Source organism: Hemicordylus capensis, chromosome 1 (genome assembly GCF_027244095.1).
Source record: "Hemicordylus capensis ecotype Gifberg chromosome 1, rHemCap1.1.pri, whole genome shotgun sequence".
NCBI classification, from domain to species: domain Eukaryota; kingdom Metazoa; phylum Chordata; class Lepidosauria; order Squamata; family Cordylidae; genus Hemicordylus; species Hemicordylus capensis.
The window spans coordinates 366,487,917-366,502,505 of NC_069657.1; the positions used below are offsets into that span (position 1 = coordinate 366,487,917).

At 43.8% G+C, this 14,589-nt stretch overlaps 1 protein-coding gene across 8 annotated transcripts in view; it reads left to right on the forward strand.

The window, feature by feature from the left end:
• Positions 1-14,589, forward strand: part of ARID1B (AT-rich interaction domain 1B) — a 676,179-nt gene that overhangs the window by 572,863 nt on the left and 88,727 nt on the right. The gene's annotated exons all lie outside the window — the stretch shown is intronic.

The following is a 14,589-nucleotide window of genomic DNA, read 5'->3' on the forward strand; positions in this document are numbered from 1 at the left end:
AAGTGAGTTCTAAGGAGCAGCCTCAAAGCTGCACTTTTACTGGCCTAATGGGACCTTCCCTGCTTAATTTAAAAAACGAACGAACAAAAACAGCATGTAGTTGGGCAGCAGACTAGACTGAACCTTGGCCCCGATCACCAAATAAGTTAAAAGAGAAGTCATAGATAAGATTAGACTTCCTATTTCAGCCAACTGCTTTTTTTGAGCTGGTAAATTATATAGCTTTCCCTCCTTTCCTACTACATCAACTCTATTGCATTTGCTTTGTTAGCAGCCATATGGAATTTACTCTGAAAATTCCAGTCTTTGCTGACAGGAATTAATCCTGACTTTAGCTGGCAGCTGAATCACCATGTTTGCAGGGTTATGCCAGTATACTGAACTCACTGTAGCCCAGCCAAAACTACAGCCAGAAAGAGTCCAACATGAATCATAAGACTATTGATCTAAGAAACAGGACAGTAGGGATGTGCACGAACCAGTTCGGCAGTCCTTTTGTGGACCACCAAACTGGTTTGAAGTTCCAGTGGTTCGGCATGCAACAGGGGGTACCTTTAAGGATCAAGGAGGGTCCTCCCCCCCGTTTCCCCCCACCTGCACTGTCTTTAAAATCACTGGCACGGGGTGGCAGCGTACCTCCTTGCCACCCCAGTCAGCGTCAAACTGGAAGGGCACTGGAAGAGCGGCAAGGAGTACGCTGCCGCCCCACGCCCATGATTTTAAAGACAGTGCTGGTGTGGGAAATGTGGGGGGGGGGGTAAAAGCACCCTTCCCGATCCTTAAAAGTAAACCCCCCACGCTGAACCAGCCATTTACCAGTTCATGCACATCCCTTCAGGACAGTACTAGCACCCTGCAAGGAATGTAAGTTTCTTTTGATAAGGACCAACACACACGAGCACACACACACAATCCATGTGAAAATTCCTTGAGTTGTTTAATAACAAATATATGTGTCTGGAAACTTAAATCATAAAGTTAGCTTGATTTAATTAAAAAAAGCCTGTCCTGGAACTAAATTGTGTAAGTGCTGTGTGTTGGTGAGCCACAAATGAATATCCCAGATTAGAGTTGTCTTATTTATTTATCAGATTGTAAGAACATTCCACTGCAGTTTACTGATCCCAATCCAACTAAAGTTGATCAAGATTGAGATTCATAAAACAGAATAGTCAATTGCTTTAAATGGGATTTAATCATGACTAATTTTAGCTGGATTGGGATTATTGACTGGCATCCAGACTAATGTTGCATGCACTGAAAAACGCTGCATGCACACAATAAGAGAGAAGTTATTTTTGCTGATCTCCCCTTCCCTCAGAAGCCCACAGTACCTTCCAGATATATGTCACTGAGGGTCCTGCAACCCTCAGAGACATATTTTCAGGAGGCACAATGACACTCTTCCGTTGTACACATGCAGTGTTTTTCAGCGCATGCAGTTTTAGTCTGGATGTCAGCTACTGTCTTTAAAGCTTCTTAAATTGAAATTACTATTTTTAGTCTTATTCTGTATGCTTTATTTATTGATGTAACTGTGGATAAGTTTCTTAGGCTATTATTTGTAATTGTCTTTTATTAAGATTTCCCCCCCCTCCGCATTGCATTTATATTTCATGTTTTTTGCTCTGTTTTGATGTTATGTTGTATGTTTTGTTATGTTATGCCCAGGGGTTACAACAATAAATAAGTTTACTTATTTAGTATTTAAATTACTAGAAAGCAAATTTAGGTTAGACATGAAGAGAAATCTCTTAACTCTAAGAGCTGTTTGCAAGTGGAATGATCTGCTTCGTGCAGTGACTGGTGGACTTTATTTTGCTAGATGTTTTTCAGCAGAGGCTGGACACCCATCTGTCAGGGATGTTGTAGCAGATTCCTGTACTGAACATGATGTGTGGAAGACCTCCAAGGTCCTTCCACCTCTAAAAATATGTGATTCTGGTCCTCTAAGCTTTATGAAAAGATATTTTGTGCTCAACATGTTTACAACAAAATTTTATTTTAATATTTTTTTTATTTAAGTATACTTAAATGGCAACAATTTAAACTAGCTGACCTGGTGCAGAGCATCTGCGCCCCTAGTTCTCCCTGTCTCTCCCTCCCATAGGCCCATTTTATCCCCCCCCCGCCACATTTCGTTCCCCCACCTTATTTCTCCTTGGCAGCCAACCAGCCTGGCTGCCACTTCTCCTCCCTGCCGCTTTCTCCAGCAAGCTGGGCCATCCTTCCTTTTGGCCAGCAGGCGGGCCAGAGAGGGAGTGCACCACCATCCGCCTGCTGGTTTTGCCGGCTGGCCGCCTTCTTCTGCCTGGCGGGTCAGGCCATCTTTCCTTTTGACTGGCAAGCGGGCTGAAGACGGAGTGCACCACCTTCTCTGCCACCATAGTTTTCTCGCCTGCTCGCCGGCTGCTTTCTCTGCCTGGCAACGGCCATTCACCACCATTCTTTCCCCCACTGGTTGGCCAGCTGCCGCCTCCACTTCCACCACCATTTTCTTGCCTGCCTGTACCCATGGCTGTCTGGCTGCTGCTCACGAACTCTCACTTGTGAGAGCTGCCACGCATGGAATTAACCATGGGTACATCTTAGAGAATTAGATAGACAGATAGACAGATAGGTAATTTACTATTGAGAACTATTCTTTTCTTTGTTGCTTGCACCTCCAAGCAATTTGAAGTTGTAATAGCTTGGATTGGAGTTTTACAGAAGACTACCCATCCTGTGAACAGAAAAATATTGGTTACTTTGGGAGTAGGGTTTATATGTGAAGGGTTCATTGCTCTCATTTTAGAAGTGTGTGCCCCCCCTCGCGCACGCACACACACAATGCACACTTCTTGCTGTAACGGTAGGATAGCTCGTGTACTCAGCTTCTCAGCTGTAGGTTGAGTGAAGTTCTTGTGTACTGTTGTTTTCATTACGATCACAGCAAATTAGTGCACATTTCACTGTGGTCTTTCATGCGTGGTCACTAAGGAACCTGCTTCAGATTAATTCTGTTTACATGATATTAAGTAGTTCTAACTTCAGTGTTTTGGTCATTAGTATTTCATGACATAATCGTGTTAGCTACCGTTCACATCCACTGTCATGCAAACAAACAAATATATGTCCTTATGCAGTGATCTCTTGCTAGTGCAGGAGGCTCCAAAGGGCATGCAAGGCTCTTCTGTCCTCGAGGACCTCAGCTTAGTGGAGTGAGCAGCTGTATACATGCAAAGGGGGTGTGCACATGTGGCTACCTCCTTTGTAATTCAGAGAAAGAATACCTGATTCGTGTACATATTGGGTCCAGGTTCAATCCCTAGCATCCCTAATAAAGGATCTCAGGTAACTGGGCTGAGAGAGGAATTCTGTCTGTAGCCCGGGGGAGCTGCTGTCAATGAAAGTAGATCATTCTGGCAGGCTCAATGGATAAGTGGTCTGACGTAATATAGATAAGTGGTCTGATGTAGCAGGTTCATATGTCTGTGTATAATGACATGACCTGCACTCACATGCAGAAGCTTCACGTGCACTTTGCAGTCATGTCAGTTCTTGTATTTTCTGAGCAGCATTTTGATATAAGTTTCCATTCTGGCAAATTATAGTTAATTCTGGCAATATTACAGTTGGCAAACGAATTGTGTCCTTGTACTTTCTCGCCCGACCCCAAAATACACACTTTCACAGATCTCTCCCCTATTTCTGTTACTTTATTTTATAGCGATATCTCCTTAAGATGCTCATATTGTGGCATTAAGGAAATGCTCCTCTGTGTGTGTGTGTGTGTGTGTGTGTGTGTGTATGTGTGTGTGAGAGAGAGAGCGAGAGCGCCTTAGCAGGGGAAATATGTTTGCAGATCTCACTCCTGAATTACTCTCATTGTAATAACCCATTTGATGTCAGGTATGACAGATTATAAGCTTTTTATGGCTAGATCCAGCTCGAGACAGATTTAAATAAAGTACTTCTAGTTATTGTGCAGGTCAGTGTGTTTAAATAACAGCCCTTCAAATCATACTGTGACATTTAAAAGAGAAAGGAAATATTGTCATATGGCAGACCTGGCACAGATAAAGCGCAGGGCAATTTGGTCGGCGCACTGTGATTTGTGAGTGCATCCTAACAGTCATTTTCATGGTTTGTAATCAAGTAGACGCCCTTGCAGTGTGCCAGTGTTTAAATGCTCCTGCTTAAAATGTTAACACAAATGACCCTCTTGAGATGTTGCAGTATATTCTTGATGAAGTTGACTTAGGCTAAAAAACTAAGACAATAGGAAAGGAGAGGAGAGGAAAGGTATGGAGCACACATGTATCTGAAATGCTTCAGGAAATGGAAAAAGTTGACACATCTACAAAGAACCTAAAGGTCAGGCTTTGATATCATCTTTCCATGCAAGGTTTTTATTTTTAACCTTCTGAGAAGTTTAGTTCTACATAATAAAGCAGCTTCACTGTGGACTAACTCTCACAACTGCTCTCAGGGTGGGAGCTGCTGCTCATATTGATTTCCTGCTACCAGGGCCATATTTGTGCCATGTGCCAGCAGGGTCATGTGCAGGCCATTAGCTCGTGCAGAACTCTTGGCACATTTGCCATGCTGTTGGTGTAGGAGCCGCTACAGCACAGCTTCTTCGTTCTTCACCCGAGTAATGAAAAAAGTCCTGAATGACGGTGTAGACCCAGTTTCTAAGAATGAGCTACACATATGCTTGCATATGTGAGCTACACATATCCTTGCATGACCTACACGTATCATTGCTACACATATCCTTGCATCCTAGGGCTTCTTGCATTACATCAATGGTATGGGAAGAAAATTGTGCTAGAGCATTCCACACAGCGCCAGTGCAGCATAAGTAGGGCATCACTGACTGCTAGCAAGCTTTTGGAGGCAGTGCTTGCAAGTGTGATGCAACATTGAGGACGGGAAATCAGTGAAAGTTACCAGACCAGAGGCCTACTAGAGATTTCAAGGCCATCAGAATAGGTGTTCTTCATACAGAAAACGCAAGTTCTTTCTTGGAGAGTAGCCACTACACATTGATCCAGTGAATCTTTGCTTTTCATAATTTGCAGATTTAATAATCTGTGCCTCAGTTGGTAAAAATAAGGACCAAGGTATATGTTACATATACACACATGTAACTAAAGCATGACAGCTCTCTTAGAACCAGAAACGTTACTTCGAAGGTGGCAGGGAGGCAGGAAAGATACAGAGAAAACATATCTTTCAACCCCCTGGGAGGGATGCCACCTGGAGAGGTAATTTGTGGGGAAGGAACAGTAAGCATGGAAGGGGTGGAACACTCCCTCCTTCCATTACTTATCATACCCTGATCAACCCCAATGGAAGCAGATTTTCATGTTTTAAAATTGCTAATTATATTATTTATTTCTAAAACAATACTCTGACTTCTTCCTCCCACCCACACCCCCAAAAAACAAAACAGCTGGACTCATTCAAGGTGCTAGCATTCACAGAATCAATTTTAAAAATATTAAATTCAAATAAATTAGTAAGTGCAGTAGCCACAAACAACAAAGGAGATAGTACTACACATATTTCCATGTAACATGTGTTTTTGGTTCAAATAAGGTCTGAGTCTTCATGCTTCCTGTCTTTCTCCCACTTCCTTCAGCATCTTTTCAAGGAAATGTGGAAAACCCATATGACTTTTCAGAATAACAACTTTGGAGTATTTTATTCAAATATATTATTCCAGAATTACGTCCATAGAGGCAGACTTTTCCTCAGAATGAGCCCCTATGCTGTTTTGCAGGAGTGATGGTCACTTATTAGTATCTGAGACAAGAAGTGAAACTGAACAAAATGAAATGTAAGTGCATGAACAGATATCTACAAAGCACAAAATAAAGAACTGGAAAAACAGAATTTCTTTCAGACCTATTACTTCTGAGGAATTTCACATCAGTAGACTTTGTTTAATACTGATAATGTGACAATGCTCTCTATTTTGGTTATGTTATAACCAACTGTTATAGAACATTTTTCAGTTCAGCGGGGAGGTGGTTAAGGTAGGGATAATGGAATGAATACAATTTTGAAATGAGCAGAACTCTGGCTGACATCCGAATGAAGTGCAAAAGCTGCATGAGTAGTGCCAGTGCTCCTGATAGGTTTGATCACCAGCACTCGCATCAGCACTTGCATCAGCACTCACATCAGGTGGGGGCTAGTTTTGACAACCTCTCCTTCCTCTGGAAGCCCTCTGTGCCACCTGACAATATGCCCCTGAGTGCTGCGCAAACCTCACAGATACATTTTCAAGTGACACAGAGCACTTCCACAGGTAGGGGAGGTGTTGAAAATCTCCCACCAGTGCTACGTTAGTCAAACTCATCAGCAGTACTGATCACTTCTCATGTAGCACTCTCACTTTGTTAGGGTGTTGGCCTCTGTTTACTGTTGTAAATGCAATAGTGTCCCTGACACAATCATTTTGAAAGTGTACACATTTGAAAAAGCAAGAACTAATTAATTCATTTTAAGGACTAGCTGTTTTGGTGTGTTATTCAAGCTAAAGTTTCATCCTCCCTACTGCCTGAACCATCTTATTATGTCTAATCACTGCTGCTACTACTACCTAACCTTAGGTCAAAATCCTCATTCCATTGCTCAGGGAAGCTCCCACTGGCTTGATTTTAATCAGGATATTATCTTCAGTGTTTACACCTTTCAAGTATTGCATGTGGCTCATTGAATTTGTTCCATGGTTGAATAGCTTGACTTTCATCTGTAAATGCCATCAGTAAATGCCAAAACAAGTTTAGAAGCTGGTTTTAACCACCTCAACAACTAATCTTAATTTAGCCTCACACACTAATAGAGTGAGTGCAGGGGAGAGACTGAAAGTGTGTTTTCAGGCTGCTTCTTCTTTCAGGAAGAATAGATCAAATAGCCCTCCAATCAACATGGCACTGATGGAAGCAGCCTGCCTTGCCTTGCCTTGCTTCGCCTCTCCTCTCCTCCTCCTCTCCTCTCCTTTATGACCTTAAGCTCATATAAATATATTTAACAGTTGCTGTGTAATATATTTATTAATGTTTAGTGGCTGGGAGGTTAATCAAAATGAGTCTGGTGATCTCAGCTCAGTTCTTAATGGACTCTGCTTCATACTTCAGAATAGATGTAACACTGTTTGTCACATTCAGTTATCATTCTACTCAAAGCAAGAGCTTTATGGAGCCAGAATGAAAAGATAAAGTTCCTCCATGCCCTCACTCCTAGAATCTGCCTGTCATGCAAGGCCATTGCACAATTAAGTCAGCCAGAGCTCCAAGTTGCATCCCATATCACATATTTTGCATAAAACACACTGTAGACTTGCATAATTTCACACATCAAGGTCCATCATATCTAAAGTATGGTTTGTATACTTCTGTATAAAAGATGTTTGGTCCTACCAGTACCAGATTTGAATTACTGGGCTGATGAGGGTGGGAACTTTGTTTTTGCCCATTGAGATAGATATATTGAGAGCAGTTAGTTACAGCTATAAAGTGCCCCATGCCTGAATTGTTCAGTTCCTTGGATGACCTTATATATTTTTGAGCTCTTGACAAAATATTAAAATGGCACATCCTATGCCATTTGCCTCTGGGTATTGCTGGCCTTTCCTCACCTCTCTGGCCTATTTCACACTATACTACTGCTAGCCGCCACCTGCAAGGATTATTGTCTCTTCCTTCTACGCCTTTAATTAAACTTTGGTACCCAACTGGCTATCCAATCTTGTCAGATTCAAATCTTGTCAGATCTTTAATAATTTTGACAGGTCTGTGATGATTGGCTACTGCACTCCCTTGCATGTTGCCTGGCCTTTCATCAGTATTAATATCAGGACTTCTATTCCTTCTTATTCTCTCTCTCTCTCTCTCTCTCTCTCTCTCTCTCTCTCTCTCTCTTCTCAAATGTACCCGTCGCTAATCCTATGCATGGCAGCTCTCACGAGAGTTCACAAGCGAGCTAACGGGGGGGGGGGGGAGAAGCAAATGGGCAGAAATGGACAGCTGGCCGAGAGAGCAGCACCAGGGAAAGCAAGAAGGAAATGGGGGTGAAAAAAGTGGCACCGGGGAAAATGGCAGGGGTGTGTGTGAAGAAAGTGGTGGCCAGGGCAGTGAAGAAAGCAGAGGCCAGGGGGTGAAGGTGGTGGCTGGTGGGGGTGGGGGTGGCTGGTGGGGGAAGAAGGTGGCTGCGGGGGAGCAGCCAGCAGCCAGAAAAAGCAATTGGCCAGATGGCCGGCAAAAAAACACACCAACATTGGTGGGGGGAGGGCTGAGAATGAGGGGCCAAGAACTAGACCCGCAGATGATCTGCACCCGGCCCAGCTAGTCTATCTTAATAAGAACTAGAAAGTCATCCAACAGGTTAATATTGGAAGTGGATTTCTCTTCCACTTACTGCTACAGCAAAAGTAATGCCCCCAAGTGCTTTCCTTTAAAAAAGTACTTCATATACTGCAGAAAAAAGACTGACCTTGCTGTATTCTCAGATCAGTAGGCTGCACTGAAGCTGTTCTGTGACATGAACAAAACTAGGGAAGTAAACTCCTCTGCCATATCTGATTTTTTATAAAAAAAATTATATAGATAAATGAATATAAATAGATATGAGTATAAACAGAGTATAAATAGATACTCTGCCTTTCAGCCCCAACAAGGGCTACCAAAGTGACTCAATTAAAACAATAGAATGCGACAATAAAATATAAGAAAACCATAATAACAACAGTGGCCAAAACAGCACAACGGTGCAGTCACAGATGGGAAAGCATACTTTACTCCACATTAAAGGCTTGGTGACATAAAAAATGTTTTCATCCACTGGTGAAACATTGACAGTGAGAGTCAGACAGACTTCACAGGGCAGGGAATTCGAAAGACTGGGCACCACAATAAATAGGGCCCTCTTATGCATCTTCACCAGTTGGACTTCCGTTAGCAGACCAGGGCTTCAGATGTCAAGCAGAGCACACAGGCAATTTCATATAGGGGGAGGCCATACTTCAGATAACCTGGTCCCAAACTTTATAGGGCTTTAAAGAAAGCAGCAGAAACCTTGAATTGCACCCAGAGACAAACGGTTGTCTTCAAGGGTTTCCATGTACACCAGTACAAAGGTGAAAGATCTGCCTTCCAGTTTGCGTAGTGAATGCTGGTTACCAAATAGGTGACAAATATCCCTGGTAATGCAAAACCCAAGCACTTGAAAAAATAAGAAATACCAGAGAATGGTGATATATGGTTATTTGAGGACTTGCTGCATTAATGTTTTTAAGCTACGCAACCAAAACATGAAATTCAGAAATTTGTTTTTTGTTTATTTTTGTAACAAAGAGGAATTTTATTTTTCCTTTGTGTTAGGTAAGAAGCTATATGCTTGGTGCATGGTAGGATGTTTGTGTATGCTGTGATATTAGCCTCAGTTTTGCACAGGTTTAGTCCACATCCATAATTTATCATATGAGACTTCCAGCAATATTTTAGTGAAGAGCTGTGGTTTTCTGAAAAAATTAATGCATCATTATGGTGACAGGGATATTTTCTTCTGGATAAGATGTAAAACTGAGATTCTTGTTTTATAATTACTCAGAAATCCTAATTTTTCAGGGACTTGTTTTTTTCTTTTCTGCATGCTGTTATATTAGGCCAGGCCTGCTCAACTTAGGCCCCCCAGCTGTTTTTGAACTACAAATCCCATAATCCCCAGCCACAGTGGCCAATAGCCGGGGATTATGGGAATTGTATGCCAAAATCTGCAGGAGGGCCGAAGTTGAGCAGCCCTGTATTATGCTATATACATGATTCCTGAAGTATAACTAGGTTTTACTAAACATGTTCTAGTTCTGCAGGAATCAGCAGCATCTGTGCCAGTAGCATCTTTCCTGTTTTCTGCTTGTAGTACCTACCCTGTAGTTTAGGCTGCTGTTTTGATTTGTTAGGTATTGTTTGGCTTATGTAACATGGTTATAAATTAAGAGCATAAGAACAGCCTTGCTGGATCAGGCCCAAGGCCCATCTAATCCAGCATCCTGTTTCGCAGAGTGGCCCACCAGATGCCGCTGGAAGCCACAGACAGGAGTTGAGAACATGCCCTCTCTCCTGCTGTTACTCCCCTGCAAGTGGTACTCAGAGGCATCCTGCCTTTCAGGCTGGAGGTAGCCCACAGCCCTCCAACTAGTAGCCATTGATATATATCTCCTCCATGAAGTTATCCAAACCCTTCTTAAAGCCATCCAGGTTGTTGGCTGTCACCACATTTTGTAGCAGAGAATTCCACAGGTGGATTATGCGTTTAAGTACTTCTGTTTGTTGGTCCTAGATTTCCCGGCAATCAATTTCATGGGATGACCCCTGGTTCTAGTGTTATGTGAGAGGGAGAAGAATTTCTCTCTATCCCCTTTCTCCACACTATGCATGATTTTATAGACCTCTATCATGTCTTCCCGCAGTTGTCTTTTTTCTAAACTAAAAGGCCCCAGGTATTGTAGTCTTGCCTCATAAGAAAGGTGCTCTAGGCCCCTGATCATCTTGCTTGCCCTCTTCTGTACTTTTTCCAGTTCTACAATCTCCTTTTTTAGATGTGGTGACCAGAATTGTACACAGTACTCCAAGTGTGGTCACACCATAGTTTGGTATAAGTGCATTATAATATTAGCTGTTTTATTTTCAATCCCCTTCCTAATGATCCCTAGCATGGAACTGGCCTTTTTCACAGCTGCCACACATTGAGTCGACACTTTCAATGAGCAATGAAATGGACTGGGAGCCATTGCAGCTGACAAAGTACTGGAGTAATATGATCAGAACGTCCAGTCCCAGTTAATCTTGTAGCCCTGTTTTGTACCAGCTGCGGTTTCCAGACCGTTTTCAAAGGCAGCCCTACATAAAATGCATTGCAGTAATCGAAGCAAGAGGTTACCAGAGCGTGAGTAATTGTGGCCAAGTTATCTCTGACAAGGTATGGTCACAGTTGGCATATCAGCTGAAGTTGATAAAAGGCGCTCCGAGCCACAGAGGCCACCTGAGCCTCTAGTGACAGTGCTAGATCGATGTGCACCCCCAGAATGCGAAACTGGTCCTTCAGGGGGTGTGCAACCCCATCTAGAACATGCTGAGCATCATTCACCTGCACAGAGGAACCACCGACCAACAGTACTCCTGTCTTATCTGGATTGAGTCTCAGCTTATTCACCTTCATCCAGTCCTTTACTGCACCCAAGCACCGATTCAGGACAGTCACCGCTTCACCTGGTCTGATGAAAAAGAGAGATAAAAACTAAAAGTGTCATCTGCACATTGATGACACCTCAAGCCAAATCTCCTGATGACCTCTCCCAATGGTTTCATGTAGATGTTAAACAGCATAGGGGAAAGAACTGAACCTTGCAGAACCCCATAGCATAACTGACAAGGGGTTGAGCAGGAGTCCCCCAGCACAACTTTTTGGGAACAGGCCTCAAGGTAGGAGTTGAACCACCTCCAAACAGTGCCTCCCACATCCAACTCAGCCAGCCTATTCAAAAGGATACCATGGTCAAAGATATCAAAAGCCGCTGAGAGATCCAAGAGAATTAAGAGGGTTGCACTCCCTCTGTCTATCTCTCTGCATAGAGAGAAAGATGGAGGGTGACCCATGGAGCAACCAAAGCAGTTTCTGTTCCAAAGCCAGGCCTGAAACCTGATTGAAATGGATCTAGATAGTCGATTTTCTCCAAGAGTGAGTAGATAAACCATGGGCAGGTGGTCGTTTGGATAATTGCCACCTAGTAGCGGGGCTTCCCCTGGCCTGCTACCATTTGGGGCAGCAAGCTGGGGGAAAGGTGTGACTGCACTAAGCACAGCAGCTGTTCTACTGAGAGTACCCACTCTGCTGCTGGTGTGGGACTCACTGGGATGTGAGAGGACTTCCAATCACTGCTCTGGATTCCTTCGTGCTGCTTGTGTGGGCATGCAGTGGGGCAGAGGCCAAAGACAGTCGTCACTCATTTGTGAGGGAAGGCAGATGAGCTCCTGCCTTCCCCTCAGCCCTCCCAGGCGTGCGGCAGAGGTCACAAAATCTCATTTAAAACCAAGCTGAGTGTGATGTCTCTGAGCCTTGGGAGCATGCAGCGCCCGCCCACCCCCGCCCCACACGCAAGCATCCACTTCAGCCCTGGGTTAAAGTAGTTGTGATGTCTAAAGTCGTGAATCTGTTTATTCTATCATGCTTACTTCAAATAATCCCAAGTCACATGTCTCAGCTTATTTGCAGTAAATAGGCTAGAATAAATTGAGATCAGTGGGTTCAGACATCATGACCAATCTCTGTTTACTTTAACCTAGAGCAGAAGTGGATGTTTGTATGGGCATGGAAGTCGGGAGTGTGCACTCCCAAGGCTCAGAGACATCACCATAGCCTAGCTTTAACCAAGGTTTTGCACGACGTCTGAACCAGCCCTTAGTAACTTACATCATCATTATCTAGACCAGTGTTTCTCAATGTTTTTGGAGTCATGTACCAGTACATTATTCATGCACAGTTTCCCGGACCAGCAGTTAGTAAGGGGGTCACCCCCCTCACCCCCAACCCCACCTCTGGGCACCCCCCAAGAAATAATTTCGGGCAGCTCTCTGGAGCTCATTTCCAGGCAGCCCTCACTGCTGGATAATGTTCATTTCAAGGAACAGAAATGAACATTATCCAGCAGCGAGGGCTGCCTGGAAATGAGCTCCAAAGAGCTGTTGCCAACCCCCGCTTGCCCAAAATTGTTTTGGTTTTTTTTGAGGGGAGGGGTGATTTTTATTAGTGATGCCTCACGGACCGGTACCCAACACCTTGTGGACCGGCACCGGTCCACTGTTCTAGACTCATTTCAAACTGGCTTTTGAGTTGGCTATGGGGTTGAGACAGCCTTGGTTGAACTGATGGATGTCCTTTACCGTGGAACCGACAGAGGGAATGTGACTCTGCTGGTTCTTCTGGATCTCTCAGCGGCATTCGATACCATCAACCAAGGTATCCTTCTGGATCACCTGGGGGAGTTGGGGATAGGGGGCACTGCTTTACAGTGGCTCCGCTCCTATCTCTCAGGTAGATTCCAGATGGTGGAGCTTGGTGACAGTTGCTCCTCAAAATGAGAGCTGTTATATGGAGTCCCTCAGGGCTCCATTCTGTCACAAGGGCTTTTCAATATCTACATGAAACCACTGTGGGTGAGGTCATCAGGAGGTTTGGTGCTGGGTGTTATCAGTATACTGATGACACCCAAATCTCCTTCTCCTTTGCATCTTCAGGAAATGGCACTCATTCTCTAAATGCCTACCTACAGGCAGTAATGGGCTGGATAAAGGATAACAAATTGAAGCTGAATCCAAGCAAGATGGAGGTGCTCATTGTAGGGGATCAGAATCTGAGGTGTGAGTTAGATCTTCCTGTGCTGGGTGGGGTTACACTCCCCCAGAAGGAGCAGGTGCACAGCTTGGGAGTACTCCTGGACCCAGGCCTCACCCTGGTATCTCAGGTGGAGGCCATGGCCAGGAGTGCTTTCTATCAGCTTTGGCTGATTCGACAGCTGTGCCCATTCCTTGAAGAGAATGACTTCAAAACAGTGGTGCATCAGCTGGTAACCTCCAGGCTTGACTATTGCAATGCACTCTACGTGGGGCTGCCTTTGTACGTAGTTCGGAAACTTCAGTTAGTTCAAAATGCAGCAGCCAGATTGGTCTCTGGGGTAACTCGGAGAGACCATATTATGCCTTTCTTGAAACAGTTACACTGGTGCCGATATGTTTCTGGGCAAAATACAAAGTGCTAGTTATTACCTTTAAAGCCTTGAATGGATTAGGTCCGAGTTATCTTAGAGAGCACCTTCTTCTGCATGATCCCCAACGCACATTAAGGTCATCCAAGGAGGTCCGTCTCCAATTACCAACGGTTTGTCTGGGGGCAAGTCAGAGGAGGGCCTTCTCTGTTCTCTGCTCCTGGGCTATGGAATGCACTCCCAGCTGAAATGCATAATTTGAGTTCATTATTGTCTTAGGTTTTAAGGCAAACCTTTGACCCTTTAAGTCAATCTGTTTGGCCTGACCTTCCAGGGTTTTTAAATCGTTGTACATTGTTTTAAATTGGTATAAGTGCTTGCCCTGGTTTTCCAGGGTTTTTAACTGTTTGGATGTTTAATTGGTTTTATTCTGTTTTTATAGTTTTGATTTTAATTGTTCACTGGTTTTAATTGTTTTTATTTTGTTGTACACTGCCCTGAGCCATTTTTGAAAGGGCGGTATATAAATCAAATAAATAAATAAATCCTAGTTGGCAGGTTACATCCTGGTTAGCAGGAAACCGTAGTTTCCTGTTATGTCCAAGCAGGCCTGCAGACCAGAATTGCATTGATTGAAAATCAGGATCAGAAGATATTACGGCTATGCACACAAGAAGTCCCACCCAGGTTAGGAAAGCCCTCTCTGAGTAGGGCTGTTCACACATACTGCTGGGATCAAGCCTGATCCTGCTGATGCCCTTGCGTTAAGGCCGACTTTTAAAACCAGCCTTTAGCCTGGGTTAAGTACACGAGCCTCAGCATACACTGAGAAGCAA